This window comes from Pteropus vampyrus, unplaced genomic scaffold (assembly GCF_000151845.1).
Source record: "Pteropus vampyrus isolate Shadow unplaced genomic scaffold, Pvam_2.0 Scaffold427, whole genome shotgun sequence".
Classification (NCBI taxonomy): domain Eukaryota; kingdom Metazoa; phylum Chordata; class Mammalia; order Chiroptera; family Pteropodidae; genus Pteropus; species Pteropus vampyrus.
The window spans coordinates 464,226-471,559 of NW_011889208.1; the positions used below are offsets into that span (position 1 = coordinate 464,226).

The 7,334-nt window shown below is 48.2% G+C and overlaps 2 non-coding genes across 2 annotated transcripts; both read right to left on the minus strand.

Annotated features, from left to right (window-relative positions):
* Positions 1–3,687: 3,687 nt before the first annotated feature.
* LOC111732118 lies at positions 3,688–3,806 on the minus strand. The gene has a single exon (XR_002777430.1). It is a non-coding gene; the product is annotated as a 5S ribosomal RNA (ribosomal RNA).
* Positions 3,807–6,821: 3,015 nt separating this feature from the next.
* Positions 6,822–6,888, minus strand: LOC111732121. The gene has a single exon (XR_002777433.1). It is a non-coding gene; the product is annotated as a small nucleolar RNA SNORD109A (small nucleolar RNA).
* Between the last annotated feature and the right edge of the window lie 446 nt (positions 6,889–7,334).

The window sequence follows — 7,334 nt, forward strand, 5'->3', positions numbered from 1 at the left end:
CAGGGGCCGGGCCGGCCCCCCTTGTCCCCGAAGCCCCGCTGCGCCCCTCTGCCTCCCGGGGCCGCGGGGCTGCCTTCTCTCCAGGCCCGGCTCCCGCCTGCGTCCACATCGGGCTCAGGTCGACGTCCTCCTTCCTCCCCGACTTTCTCAGTGGCGTCTGGAACGTCGCCGCCGCCGCCTGCTGCGCACAGCGGCTTCTGTCATCCTGACGCTTCTCAGACAAACCTCTCCGGGCTCACGTCCCTCTCCTTCCTCCGGCTCAGCGGTCAGGGGACGGCCTCCCTTCCCCCGGGCCGGCCATCGCGGTGGCCTCCGTGCAGCGATCCCGTGCCCGCACACCTGCCTTCGCCACGCCACACGACGGCCTCCCTCCTGCTCCCGCGGCTGAGGCGCCGGCTTCGCCTCTCTCCTGGTCCTTCTCCCTGGGGTTCTTACGCTGTGGTCATTTTCCTGGGCGCGGAGGGCGCCCACGGCTGCAGCCCGCGGCACCCATCAAGCGACTCGGCCCTTTCCTGTCACGTCCCGACCGTCCCCTCGGAGGCGCCGCCGGCGTCCCTCATGGCCCCGCACACGGGTCCCGCGCTGCTGTTCGAGGCTGGTGGCACTGCGTGAAACAATGAAAAACACGCAAGAAGCACAAGAGGTCACTTTGCACCGTGACACACTTTCCCGGAGGGATGAGCTACTCGGAGGCGATGAGCCCCCGGGGCATTTTCAGCGGGGGGCACCCGAGCTCACCACGAAAGCAACAGCGGTGGCTCCGAAATGATTACCCTGGTATCGTCACACTACATACTCTAGTTTAATTTGATGCAGCCGTGGTTCAATACTGCATTTATGCATTTCTTTATTTCTACTGTAAAAGCCACCATGTGTGGTCTGTGTTTGTGTGTAAAAGCTTTGATAAATTTTTACTTTCTTGTGTATTTATGCATATTTTATGGTAGTCAATGCCGAACTTATATCTACATGTTTCATGCATTCATGACATACCTAACTTTTCCTTTTTCCTTGTTTTTTTTTTTTTAATCTTTTAGGCTATCCCGTTGATCTGCAAGTTTATTCCAGATTGTCAAAAATCTCCAAAAATTTTTACGCTATATTGAAAAAAAAAAATGCACACATGTAGATCCATGCGGTTTAAACCTGTGTTGTTCAGAGGTCAACTGTAAAGTCGTTGCTTTGAGATCTTTCTCCTGTGAGAGGCATTTTTAGTGCTATGAAGCTTCCCCTAGATACAGCTTTGGAAGCATCCCATGAGTTTTTAAGTTTTCACTCAAATATGTGTTTCGCGATTAACAATAATTGAAAATCAGGGAAACGCCAGACATCTCCTTAATGTGCAACTCGCAAAGTCCGCCTAATGAAGCTATTGTGACAGGGTGGCTCGGCGGTTCGGTGCGTGATCAGAAAGCTATGTTATAGGGCGTCGCCCCATGGAGTCGATTTTGAAAGTCTTCTTCCTGTATCAGGAAATTCAGCTGAACCTCTGACTGAGCGGGAAATAATCTTTCAGAATCCTCAGAAAATTCTGCTTCCCGCTGATCTTGGTAAAGCAGCTTGACAGGGCAGCGTTTTTACAATGGCGCCTCCCGTGGGTGGAGGTGCCTCTGTGTTAAGCAGACTGAACCCCTAGCTTTAGTTTTCTGCAGCTGGCAGTATGTCGCCTCGGGGGCTTCTGCAGAACCGCTTCTCTGCATGGAGATGGCCTAGTTTGGGACATGGTAAAGCTGACACACACAAAATTAGGACAATAAAAATTAGGACAGGAAAGGAGTTTTTAAGATTTGCCACTTAGATTATTGGAGCAAAAAACACCTAATATAAACCCACTTTCGGCAACTGTCGTGAGTGATATTTTATCGGTTTGGGGCGTGCAGCGCACGGCTAGGCATTCATACAGGGTACGAAGCGACCCCCCGCCTGGCACCCACCTGGCGCTACATGCAGCCGTCACTAGACTTCCGACCGTGGTCCCTGCGCTGTGCCCTGCGTCCCCAGGACTACTCTGTAACGACTGATTTGTGCTTCTTCGTCCCATCACCTTTGCCTCCAGCCCCTGAGTCCCGCTCCTCTGCCAGTCACCAGATTGTCCTCTGTACCTGTGAGTCTGTTTGCATTTACTTTTCTGTTCCTTAGATTCTGCATATAAGTGAAATCATATGGTATTTATTGTTGTCTAACTCATTTCATACCCTCTAGGTCCATCCATGTCGTCGCAAATGGTAGGATTTTATTTTCTGTATGGCTGAGTAATATCCATTGTATGTATGTACCATAACTTTACCCGAGTTAAGTGATGGCCACTTAATTTGCTTCCACATCTTGGCTACCGGCTTCAAGATTCCACCAAAACACAGTTACGACTAATGGATGAATTCAGTGAAGTAGCAGGATACAAAATTAATATTCAGGAGTTATTGCATTTTTACATGCCAGCGATGAACTATCAGAAAGAGAAATTAGCAATCCCATTTACAATTGCATCGAAGAGAATAAAATACCTAAGAATAAAATTAACCAAGGACGTAAAAGACCCAGGAAACTCTAAGACACTGAAGGAAGAAACTGAAGAAGATACAAATAAATGGAAGCGTATACTGTGCTCATGGGTAGGAAGAATCAACGTCATTAAAGTGTCCACACGGCCCAAAGCAATCTGCTAAATCTACGCCATCCCTATCAAAATACCAATGGCATTTTTCACAGAACAAATAATCCTAAAATTTATATGAAGTCACAAAGACCCCAAATGGCCACAGCAATACCGAGAAAGAACAAAGTGGGGGGTATCACGTTGCTGATATCAAACTGGACAGCTCGGCTACAGTCATCAAAACAGCATGGTACAGACACGAGAACAGACACATAGATCAGTGGAACAGAACAGAGAGCCCAGAAATAAACCCGCGCTTATAAGGGCATTTCATCTGCGACAAAGGCAAGAATAACGATGGGGTGAAGACAGTCTCTTCGATGAATGGCGTTGAGAAAACTGGACAGTTTTCTTAAATGTAAGACCCGAAACCATAAAACTTCTAGAAGAAAAAACGTAGGCAGTGAGCTCCCTGACGCTGCTCTTAGTAATTTTTTTCGCTATATCCCCTCGGGCGAGGGAAACCAAAGAAGAATCAGCAGCCGGGGCTGCATCAGCTGAAGAGTCTGCACGGCGACGCTTCTCCCCGTGGGGACGCGATCTGGCCGCCACGGGCGCGTCGCCGGATCTGCCGTGGTGCTTGAATCGGTCTGCACTCTCGGCTCACTTTTTTCTTTAATTTTCTGCTTCCGTTAATATTAAAAGATGTTTAAGTTTTCTATCGAGGGACAACCCATATTTCTATCACCCTCCAAAATCGCTAAACCTCGCCAAAGGAGTCATGTCCCCCTTAGATCTGCTTAGACAAACGGGGAGCATCGTTATCTTACATTTCAATCTCTGTTCCAGGTCGTCGCAGTCGCCATCTAATTGCCATTGTTTCTGTAAGTCGGTCAGCCGCGAATTCACCACGGATTTAGTCTGGCCTAGAGAAAATGCCCTTAGACTTATCTTCTCACAGACGTTACATTTAGAATATACTGTCATCAGACAATTGTGAAATCTTTTCTGCAAAAAATAACCTGCTATGTTTGCTGGGCATGCTCGGCCCGTGGGCTCACAACATATTTTATTTATTTATTTATGTTTTAAGCCTACAGCACCTGGTCTTCCTAGGTGGTCTCCCATCCAAGTACTAACCAGGCCCGACCCTGCTTAGCTTCCGAGATCGGACGGGATCGGGCGCGTTCAGGGTGGCGCGGCCGTAGACTTCACTCCATATTTGATATACAAATCTGAGCAACATGCCCCTGACTGCATACGCACGAAGCACACTGGCATCCAGATGACAAGTTCACACACACACGAGTCTCATCTCAAGAAGCCCTGAAACTTATGGGGTGGTTGATGCGGAACGGAAGGGTATCGGTAGCTATTAGTCCTCTTGCGGGGACAACAGTGGCCGAGCCACACGGCTCAGTCTGCGCACTTCTGAAACGTTACGTAAACAACGTTCTAGCTTAGAATTATTTGTATCCTGTGTGATTGATCCACTACTTCAACCTGGGGTCGTAACGCATCGCCAGCACTAAGGACAAAAACACAGAAAAACCCGTATACCAAATAAAAACCTGCTGAAATCGTCTGGACAGAAACACACACAATATCAGAATCTTAAAAATTCCTACTGTGGAAGACATCCTGATTAATTTTTTTACATTAACTTTTTTTTCCCCCCCAGTGTAATCAGTTTTACCCTCTCATGGTCACCACTGAATTATCAGAATATAAATTATTATAAATAAAAACTGGAACCTTTATGATTTATCCAGATAATGACTTTTCCAACACATCTGAATCTTAGTATGCAAATTTTGCTTTGCAGTTAATAACAGGACTTAGGTTATTGAAAATGAAAGGTTGCCCCATTATGGCTGTCAGTGCTAAATGCTACTGTGATGTTTGACTTACTAAACATATATTTAAAAGAGGACACTTTGACCTATCCTGAAGACATTGGTCGCTAGGCCCCAAGTAACACATTAGCTACTGAACAGTATTCCTAGGAAACATATTAGCTAATACGTGGACTAGTCTGATGGGGATAATGTAAACTTTCTAATGAAACGTTATGTGCAGCAAAGTACATGCACTAAAAACTTACAGCCCGATAAATCTGCGCTGTCCAAACGCAGCAGCGAATTCACACACAGACGGGTAGACAGTATCCCAAGCGTTCGGACAACCGCCCATGCACATGTCACTTCCACGATTATCTCCCACAGGACCTTCCGTGACTAACGCACATTCGAGTCACAGATTAGTAAGTGTGCACCAGACACAGACGCGGTTTCAAAACGGAAGGAACTGGCGCGTACGGAACACCGTTCACCACGATATAACTACATGTTAGTGCAAATGGGACATCCTGGGCCGTTACCGAAACGAAATTGTTCCACAGTAATAAAATCCATCTTATGTTTTCTCGTACTATGGAGTTAAGTTAGAAATCAGTAATAAAAATCAATAGGAAAAGCCCAACTGCTTGGAAATTAAGCAATGTCCCCCTAAATAATCCATAACTCAAAAATATATCGAAGCAGAAAACATACGAGTAATAGAAATGCGAAATGCCGACTCGCGCTAATACACTGAGAAGTGCTTACAGGGAACTCTAGAGTCAAAAAACCAATCCATTAGAATGCAGAAGGCCCCAGATCAGGAACTGATTTTATGAGAAGCTAAAGACAAACAAATACTAATGAGGCTAAAAGCAGAAATCAGAAAAATAGAAAGCAGACATACTTACAAGCTAAAAAATAAAAATTAGTAACATGAAATAACAGTATGTCTGAAACCCTATTAGCCACATTAATCACGAGCGAGATGTAACACAAAATATTAATAGCTAAAGGACATACAAAATAAGAGCATATTACTAACCAACTTACAGTTTTTGAGGTTTCGAATCAAATTTTCAGCCAACTAGTGAGAATCTTGGGCAAACGATGCAGTCAGAAAGAGAACAAAATGATGTCATTCCATTTTTACAAACTTAAAGAAGTCAGGTAAAAGCGAAGTACGTTTCAGAGGGAGCGGCGTGGGGAGGGGGGCTGGAGGGGCACAGCGGGGTTGAGCTCCGCTGGGCGCGTCACGCCACTGCAGAGTCACACGAGACGCGTATGATGTGCCAATGTGCTCGCATGCTCGGGACTGACGGCAGCCCTGCCCCCGAGCCTGGTGGCGAACGCGCGACTGGTTTGTGGGAATGTGCCACACTCCTTCACACCGCTCCCGCTCCCCTAAGGCTCCTTACCGGTTGAGGATCTAGAGTTTACTTCTATACTTGGCAGAGCGAATTTTCTCTCTGGTCTACGACTAATTTTTTTCGCTGTTACTCAGGTCTTTAGAATTACCTTCTATGGTTCTAGAGAATCAATATAAATGCACTATAGAGAATAAATGAAGACTAAAATAGGTACTATTTCGTGGAATTTATGACAGACCTTTGCCAAGGAAAGACGTTTGCCTCTCCTGGGACGTTAATCATTAGGCCCCAGGTCACAGAACCACCAACGCACGCACCGAGAAATGCACGACGCGGATGTTGCGTTTCAGTAAGAAACGGTGATGCCGCGTGTGATGTTTCTATCTCTCTCCGTTGACACCCCGAACATAACATTCCTTTTTAGCCCAACACAATATTGAAATGTGAACTAGTTTGCGTTTCAAAAGAAACACTGCAACTTTTTCATATAAAATCATGGTTTCAGAGAGATCTCATGAAATGTTACATACGGCTTCCCATGTCATAAGAACGAGAAATGGCTAATCTGTGTCACTCTTCAAAGATTCCAAGAGAAACGGACGCACGACACAGTGTGGCCACGCAGACCTTACGGGTCGCGGGGCAGCTCTGCTGAAACCCCAGGAACCGGACGGATGTGGACGATCTGATAACACCGTGGCGAACTCAGTGTTCACCGCAACGACGTCTGATCCAATAGGAACTTGCCAGAGAATTCTCTCAATCTCTCAATATTTCTCCGTCAAAGCAAAAAAGAGCCGGAATGAAAGGGGAAAGGGCCAGGATGCGGTGGTGGAGGGGACCGTGGCAGGGTCTCAGCAAGGAGAAGGGCGCACTGTGAAAATGCGTCCCAGTGAGGCCCTAGCAAGGTGCGGACTGACTCGGGTGTCACAGAAGCGACGACGTGCATTTCGAAGGCTCCCGGCTCCTCACCAGCTCCGAAGGGAGAGGCGGGTTCCCTGTGAGGGCCGCTCGTCTGGACCGCAGACTGGCATCGGGAACGAGTCCCTCGGCATCCTCGGACAAGCGTGCCCGTCACTGACGCAGACCGGCCCTCCGGCAGGGACGCGTCCCCACAGCCAGGCTCCCCCGGGCAGCCACCGGCGAGGGACAGCCGGACCGGGCCGGGCCCGTTCTCTCTAGAACCTTGGCGACGGGGACTCAAGCATACGCAGGTGTTCCTACACAGACGCGACTTCACATGTGGCCTCGAATCGCACTAACAGAGCCAGATGAGCTCCACGGGGGAAGCAACCCTGGGTCACCTGGCACCGTAAAGGGGAAACGAGGTGGCGAATGTGTGACTGCAGTGCCAGCGTCCGCGGCCACGTGCCTTTCTCCCCCGCGAGCACCTCGGTCCCGCTCGGTCCCTGCAGCAAAACACAAAGGACACAAGTCAGACCCGAAAACGCACGGAATTCATGAAAGTTAAAGCGCGGCGTCGGCTCCATCTTAGCGGTCACCTGGGCGGCCGCGTGACCCGTCGTCACC